Raw genomic sequence first — 8350 nt, 5'->3', positions numbered from 1 at the left:
CATCAAATATTCGTTTCACTACACGTCTAATTCATGGGAATTTCCTTAAACAATAATGTTCTTTGCATATTCTAGGCACTTAAACTTATAATACTTTCATTAAATTGTAATGTTTATCTTTGTCTTATAGGAAAATTTTCTTTCAATATACTCGTATGATGTGCTCCAAGCACAAAAGATTGATGTGCAAATCAAACACTGCATTTACTAATTTTCCACAAGTAATGCGCTCAACTTTTTGTTTTCTTTTTTGTCCCCCTTTGCTTAGACATGATGCTTTTGTTTTTCAGCTAAACATAGCCATTCAAGTCATGATCATCAAGAAGCTAAGAAGATGAAGACCATTTCTCACTCATTCATTTAGCATATATAGTAATCAATTTTTGAATGGTGGCTTTTGATTGTTAATTAGTTTAATCAAGTTGTGGACTAAAGAGGGTAAAACCAATTTTTTTATACATTAGTAGATAAGAGAGTTCATCGTAATTATTAGAAAAAAGGTAATGTCACTTATTTTTTATAATATTATTGTTCACATATATATTATCTAAGTTGATGAAAAAGTATATATAGACCACATAGGAACGAATTTATTATCATCATAGACATCAGAAATACTAATATACACAAGCTAGCTAGATACAGAATATGCAACATTATATCAAAGTAGAGTCCAGACAGATTATTTCTATTCCTTTGAATCACTAACTGAAGAGACGTCACTAGAGGATAACTTTGAACTGTTATGAGTTGTAGTATCTTCAACATTCTCTTCTGTGAGTGCATCAAGTGGGTAGAAGTATGGTTTTGGAGGCATTTCTAAGTCATCGTCTTGTTCTAGCATCTCCACAACTCTCTTCATTGAAGGTCGATCATTAGGCCTTGTTTGTATACACCACAGTGCCACAATCATCATTCTTTTTGCCAACTTCATCTCTTCATCTGTGTCATTTTCTATTGTTATTTCCCTTCCATCCTGCAATTCATCATAAATCCAAAAGGGAAAATATATCTGACTAGAATTTTCAGTCTGTGCATTCAAATTCTTCCTTCTACTCGCCATCTCCATTAACAACATCCCAAAGCTATAGACATCGGCTTTGTATGAGATTGCGCCAACATTTCTGTAGAAAAGCTCAGGAGCCATGTACCCTATGGTTCCTCTTGCTTCAGTCAGAGACACAATGCTTTTATCAGTGGGAGATAGTCTTGCAAGTCCAAAATCAGACACTTTTGGGTTGAAGTTCTCATCCAAAAGAATATTGTGAGGCTTGATGTCAAAGTGCAGAATTTTCATGTCACACCCATTATGCAAGTATTCAATTCCACGTGCTACTCCAAGGGAAATGATGTAGAGTTTTTCACAACTTAAGGAATCATTCTTCTGAGGGGAAAATATGTATTTTTCTAATGATCCATTTTCCATGAGCTCATATATGAGAGCACGCTTTGATCCCTCTACGCAGAAACCAATAAGTTGCACTATGTTGACATGGTGAATTCTACCAATAGTAGCCACTTCATTGATGAATTCTTGGCCATTGGATTTAGCCTTATTCAACAACTTGACGGCTACAAGGCGGCTACTTCGAAGTTTTCCTTGAAAGACAGAACCGTAGCCTCCATTCCCCAGTTTTGTCTTGAACACCTGTTATGTTCTTGATATCCTTGTAGGAATATCTAATTGGCATAATACTATTGTCGCTTCGAAGAAAATCTTCAATAGTCGGATACACAGATAAATGCCTCCGTCGCCATTTATATATGCATAAAAGAATGATGAATGGAACTCCAACTAGTAAAAATTTGACAAGAACATACAGAGCTGCAAGGAAGATAGAAAAAAGAGCAAATAAATCATAAGGTGTCTTAGTTTTAATTGTTGCAGTCGGAGACACAATACCATTATCAATGAGATAAAGCCTTGCAAGTCCAAAATCAGAGCTTTTGGATTGAAATTGTCATAAAAAAGGATATTATGAGGTATGATGTATTTTTATATCATACTCATTGTGTAGTACTCAATAACACATGCTACTCCAATCTCCAAGAGAAATAGTGTACGGTTTTTCACCTTAAATATATAGTTTGTCACATTGTAGAAAATCTTCAATAGTGTCCTACATAAATAAGTGTTTTCGTCTCCATTTATATATGCTAAAACAATGAGTAAGCACTAAACTCAGTCTTTGTCCAATTTCAAAAAAGGCAAGGCCATTTTTGCTTGTGAACCTTTTTATTTTAGGATAATATAATTTTTTTATTAAAAATTTCATTAAATAGTAACGGAAAATTAATTTTGTTGAGATTTTATTTATAATTTGTGGAGGTTTTAAATGCTCCATAAATTATTAATAAGTTTATTTTTAAAAAAAAATTTTACTGATGGTGATTAAGTAAAAAAAAAGACTATTGCTGAAAATAATATCGCAAGAAAAAAAGTAATCGCAATATAAAAATTATTTAAAAAAAATAGCGTCGAATAAGAAATGAAAAAAGAAAACATTAATATTGATGGTATTAGTGTTAGTTATGATGATACTAATGGTATTGGTATTGGAGATAATGATAATGTTAAAATATGATTACATAATAGAAATAGTAGAAGGAGAATAAGGAATGTGGTGGTAACGATGGTGATAGTTGATCCTATTGTTAAAGAGTTTTTACATATAAAATTTATACAAAAATAATTATCGTTACTATTTAATAAATTTTTTAACAGAAAAATTATATTGTCACAAAATAAAAAGATTTAAAATTGAAGTATTTTTTTATAAAAATTATTTTATCTTTCATAAAAATAGACAAATTAAATTAGTCGATTGAATCTTCACTCTAAAAAGCACTACGAATAGAATTCAAAGTAAAACTCTGACAAAAATCGTAGAAAAAGATATATAAATAGACTAATCATACAAATTTGGAGTTGTTAGTTTTGAAAATATTTTCTATTAATGATAATATTTATGCAATTTGCTTAGTCAACTTTAAATCAAGGTATTCGTAATGTTTCCGTTCCTCTGGTTGCTGCAGAATTCCACAGGTTATAATTAATTAATTCCATGAGGTAATCACAGTCCAATGCATAAACTTTCAAAATTCTCAGTTTCAAACCCAAATGATAAAAATACTATAGTGGGAAATACAAGGACTTACTTATTTCTCCAATTAGAATACCTGCAATCAGCAGAATTGGGCGGACAAGAAACATGCATAAAGGGGGAAAAAGGAAATAGTTAGGATTTATGTTATGACACATGATTTACTGAAAATAAATAAATAAATAAAATAGAGAGAAAATATATTTAAATTTTTATAATACTCACTAAAATTCACGAAATTATTTAATTTAGTCATCAAAATTCTAATTTCACTGTAATAATCTTTTAGATTGATCGCTTTAGATAATCCTAAAACATCATAAAAAATTTTAGAAAATTTTAAAAAATTCTAAAAAAACTTAAAAAATTCTAATAAATTCTAAAAAATTCAAATATCATGTTCCTAGACATCTTTTCAATAATGACTCAGCTATTTTAATACTGATTTGACTATCTTATATGTGCAGTGACTAACTTAACTACTGATCAGATTGCAATTTGGATCCAATTTGTTTCTTTCTCTCTATTTAACCCTTGGTCCCTCCCAAATCTTCCGAATAGTATCTTCTGGTACTTCTTCCTCGTGTTTTTCTCATGTTTTTTTCATATCAATGGGGATGCGTGGAAGAAGGTAAAAGAGGTGTATTGACTTTTTGCTACTAGGCTAAGCTTTTGTTTTTAGGAGTTGGGTCTTAGTGGTTGTTAGAAATTGAGATTTTTGAAGAAATTTTGAGCTTTTCGTGGTGGTAGAAGAGTTGATGATGAGGGTGTTGAGATTGGTGGAGAATCTGGTGGTGAAAGAAGGGATGGAGTTAGAGGAAAGGTTACAGGAACTGAAGGAGGAGGAGGGGTATCAGAGGTTTGATTTGTCTTAGAAGAAGAAGATGGAGATGATTGGGATGATGGTGTTGGATTAGCAGAAGAATCTCGAGAGATTGCAGAAGATGATGCATTTGGAGAAAGAGAGGTTGAAGCCATATCTTCTATGAATCTACCCTCAACAACAAGTCAGCAACAAAAATGTGCTATGTTACTATAACACTCTCATCACTATCTTCAAAAATTCAACAACACTCATAAGTAGTTTTCAATCTTTCTTCACATAACCATCATATTCAACACTCCAAATCAAGCATCTCGCCCAGGTTTTAGATCAACATCCATTCTTCTACCACTACAAAAAGCTCAAAATTTTCTTTCAAAATTTCAATTATTAACAACCACTAAGACCCAACTTCCAAAAACAAAAGTTTAGCTTAGCAGCAAAAAGTCAATACGACTCCTTTACCTCCTTCCATGCATCCCCATCAATATAAAGAAGAAGAATGAGAAGAACAGGAGGAAGAAGCACCAGAAGATAAGGTTCAGAAGATTTGAGAGGAACCAAAAAATATTAGGGTTAAATAGAGAAGAAGGGATTAAATTGGGTCTAAATTGCAATTTGGCCAACTAAACTAACTCTTGAATACTTCAATGTGACACAAGATAGCACACTGAAACAGCTGAGTCATCACCGAAAAATGGGATAATTCCATTATAGTGAAATTAAAACTGCAATAACCAAATTGGATAATTCCAAGTATCTTAAGAATCATTATGGAAAATAACTTAAGAAAGTATTATACACTACTTTAAGAATGAACATTGAGCAATCAAACCTGCAAATAGTGGCACAAAAACAGGATAACAATTAACGTTGTTATGATCATCGATCTCGGCTCGGTACCAAAAGTGACGGTTGCAAGAACTAACTGCCCAAGAAAGTTCAAAACCATAGAGAAGCATGTTGCGGTTGTCTCTACATGAAATGTTGTTGATTTTGCATTCTTCATCGTGAGGCCAAGATGTTGGATACATCCACTCTATATAACACGAGTCTCTCAGCCCCAATTCCCAGAGAGACTTGCCATCAAAATTCACATAGAAAGTGTCGTTGATGCACCTCACATATATCATCTGCTTCATGAACATAAGCCTATCTCCATTCACTTTGTATAAAAAATACTGATACGGCTCAGTTTCAGAATCACTGAAATTGTAGGAGGCTAAGGAATAATTAAGGAGGAGGGAAGAGTTAGAGTAGTAGTGATGATGATGATGATGCAGTAAGGCAAAATTTGCATCCACTAATCGGATAGTGTAGTTGTTGTAGTTAATTGATTGAACACTGAACTTGGCTGATTTCCAATACAAGAAAAGTTGGTGATGATCCTCGCAAGAGAGGGTGTACCTGTGGTCCCCACAGTGAACTGACTGTTTTGAAGCCTGAAAGGGTGCTTTATGTTATGTTTCCCGCAGTGCTTTTTGGATGATTTGTGCTTGTTGGTAGAGTTAATATCAAGGAGAGATTGAGTCGGCTAGGCGTTATTTTGCCAACTGATAATATCTGTGTACTCTGTAAGAAAGAGGTAGAATCAGTCAAACATTTATTTCTTCTCTGTGACCTTACATGGCAGGTGTGGTGCAGTTGGTTGCGGTCCTTTGATGAAGATTGGGTTATTCCTGGTATCATTAGAGAACTGTTTGAGAGTTGGATTGGTTGGCATAAGCGAAAACAAAAACAGAAGAGGTGGCTGACTGGATTCTTCGCAGTGATTTAAAATATTTGGGTGGAACGAAATGCTAAGATCTTTAATGATAAGGAAACAGGTGTTGACTTCGTAATAAAGAGAACAATCCAGAGTTACAATGAATAGACTGCTAGTGATTCTGCAGGTTGTTGATGGCATTGTTGACTTAGACTAAAATATTATATTTTTCCATGTAGTTTTGTTGTTTAACTTGTTTGCTCCACTTTACAGTATTGAGCTTTCTTTGTTTAAAAAAAAAATGTTATGTTTCCCGCACCATAGTAATGAACAGTTTTTTGCATCACTTGTTCTCATGCTTACACAGCACAGCAGCAACAACATCACCAGCAGCAGGGATGACATTTCTTCGAGAGAGATTTACAAAATATCAAAGTTTACATCATTTTCTAATTTAATTCAATTGTTTCCAAAATCTAAGAGTTTCTTGACTTTTTCTTCCCAAGGATTTTGACCAAGTCTCGTGGATATTTGTATGACCCTCCCTGGGCGTCAATTTAATTTAATTACATTAATCATCATAACTTCAAATATTTAATTTAATTAGAATAAATATCAAATTATTTTAAATTTTGTTTGATTCATTAAACTAAATTAATTATAACTAATTTATTATTTAATTTGATTGAGATAAATATTAAATTATTTAATAAATAATATATAAAACAAAAAAATAAATAAAATTAATTAATTCAATTTATTATCTTATTATTTTATATATCCCTTTTCTCTTTTTATTTTGTACTTCAGATAATTTGTAATTTTTTTTTATCTTAATTTTGTTAATATTTTTTATGATTTTATTTTATATTAATTTTTTTATTTATTTTGATTAATAATTTTTAAGAATATTATTATTTTATTTAAAGATAATTTAAATTTTTTGTAATATTTTTATAAAAGTTGATTAATAGGTTCTTTTTTAAAATATTTTTTTGAAATTTTTTTAATAAGATCGTATTTTTATTTTTTCTCTTTCATCCTTTGTATTAATTAATTATATTAATATTTTATTATAATACATTTTTTATCTACTCTACACATTATCTTTTCTATCTTCTTTTATTTTTTTTAATTATTCTTTTTACTTTATTTTTAATTGTTTATTTTACTTTTACTTCTCATATATAGATTTATTATAATTCATCACAGGTTCATTTTGAATTTAAGTGATTTTTTACGTTATATTTTACTATTGATGCTTTTATTTTATTTAGTGTGTTTTTTTAGTCTGTGTTTAATATAATAATCTGTAAATATCTATTCTATTATATAAAAATTAAATTTATGCACTTAATGATAAAACTGTCGTGGCATCACTGACATGTTTCTCATGGTGTTTTTCGATTTATTTTTTTAACTCATTAAATTTAATTTATTATAATAAATTAATTATATCAACTAATTAATTTGGTTAATTATTTAAACATCATACAATTTATTATAATTTCCATCAATCAATTAATTGTAATTTAAATTGAATAATTATTTTGTTACGAAATTATTATTTTCTAATTTATTTTTGGGCAATACATATATTAATATATCACAAATTAAGCTATTTTACATTAAATAACTTATATAATGGTCATCTCATTTATTATCATAAATATTGAATTAAATAAGTCATTATTACTTTTGATTTAGAATTATATGAGAATAAAACCAGAGATACTATTTTATTTGACCTTTAGGGTTTAATGGGTGTCACACTCAGATATAAATAGTGACTTCCGAATTTTGGTTTCCAACATACCAAAGCCACATTCGTAACTCCTTTTCCATAAAAGAAATTGCGATGCAACTCTATCAGAGATACATAAGGTTTTCAAAGAACAAGGGAATGATCTGAATTTGCACGAATTCTAAATGTTCGAACTTACGATGTTGTTTCAGTTGGTTATTGTTACGAGAATGAATCTAATCTATACGTGTCTAAGGACTAGAATAGATTAAATATTATTTAAGTAATTTATTTCTAATATTAGTATTTGATTAAATTAGTTTTAGAGAAATTTAAATTATTCACTCAGTTTATATATTGCGACTATTATTTTTGAATATATTATTTTTACATTTTTTAATATAAAATTTCTTTTTTTGTCTGATTTTTAAGTTTATTTTCTTTCTTGGATATATGTATCACATTTTTTTCTCATTTATATTTCAGATTAGTAATGTAATTCATAAGAAAAATATATTTAAAAAAAAGGGAAAAAATATTAAAACATCACTATTTAAAAAAAAAGAAAGATACGTGAAAAAAAGGAAAACGAAAAATTAAAACATCACTATTAGAAAAAAACTATTAATATGCGTATAAATGAGGTCGGAATTGAGGAATATATATGGATATAAAAAATAAAAAATTATTACACGATTGAAGAATAAAAAATAATTATATATATATAACGAAATAATTATAACAAAAAATAATTAATTAATATATGTGATTTAAATATTTTTAATAACCGGTAACATAGAGTTTAACAAAATATAATTCATATATTTTTTATTTATGTATATATATATATAGAATTATTTATGTATATGTATATATATTAGGAAAAACTACCAATTATTTAACAAAATTAATATATAAGGTTATGGAAACTCCCATTAAAATATTACAAGAACAAGACGACTTATATAAAAATG

General features: G+C 29.1%; 1 pseudogene; it reads right to left on the bottom strand.

Moving 5' to 3' along the window:
- Positions 1-570: 570 nt before the first annotated feature.
- On the bottom strand, positions 571-5385 carry LOC112763791 (rust resistance kinase Lr10-like; annotated as a pseudogene).
- Between the last annotated feature and the right edge of the window lie 2965 nt (positions 5386-8350).

The sequence above is a fragment of the Arachis hypogaea genome, chromosome 17, assembly GCF_003086295.3.
Source record: "Arachis hypogaea cultivar Tifrunner chromosome 17, arahy.Tifrunner.gnm2.J5K5, whole genome shotgun sequence".
Taxonomy (NCBI): domain Eukaryota; kingdom Viridiplantae; phylum Streptophyta; class Magnoliopsida; order Fabales; family Fabaceae; genus Arachis; species Arachis hypogaea.
The sequence above is the reverse complement of the archived record's forward strand: the minus strand, read 5'-3'. Positions and strand labels throughout refer to the sequence as shown.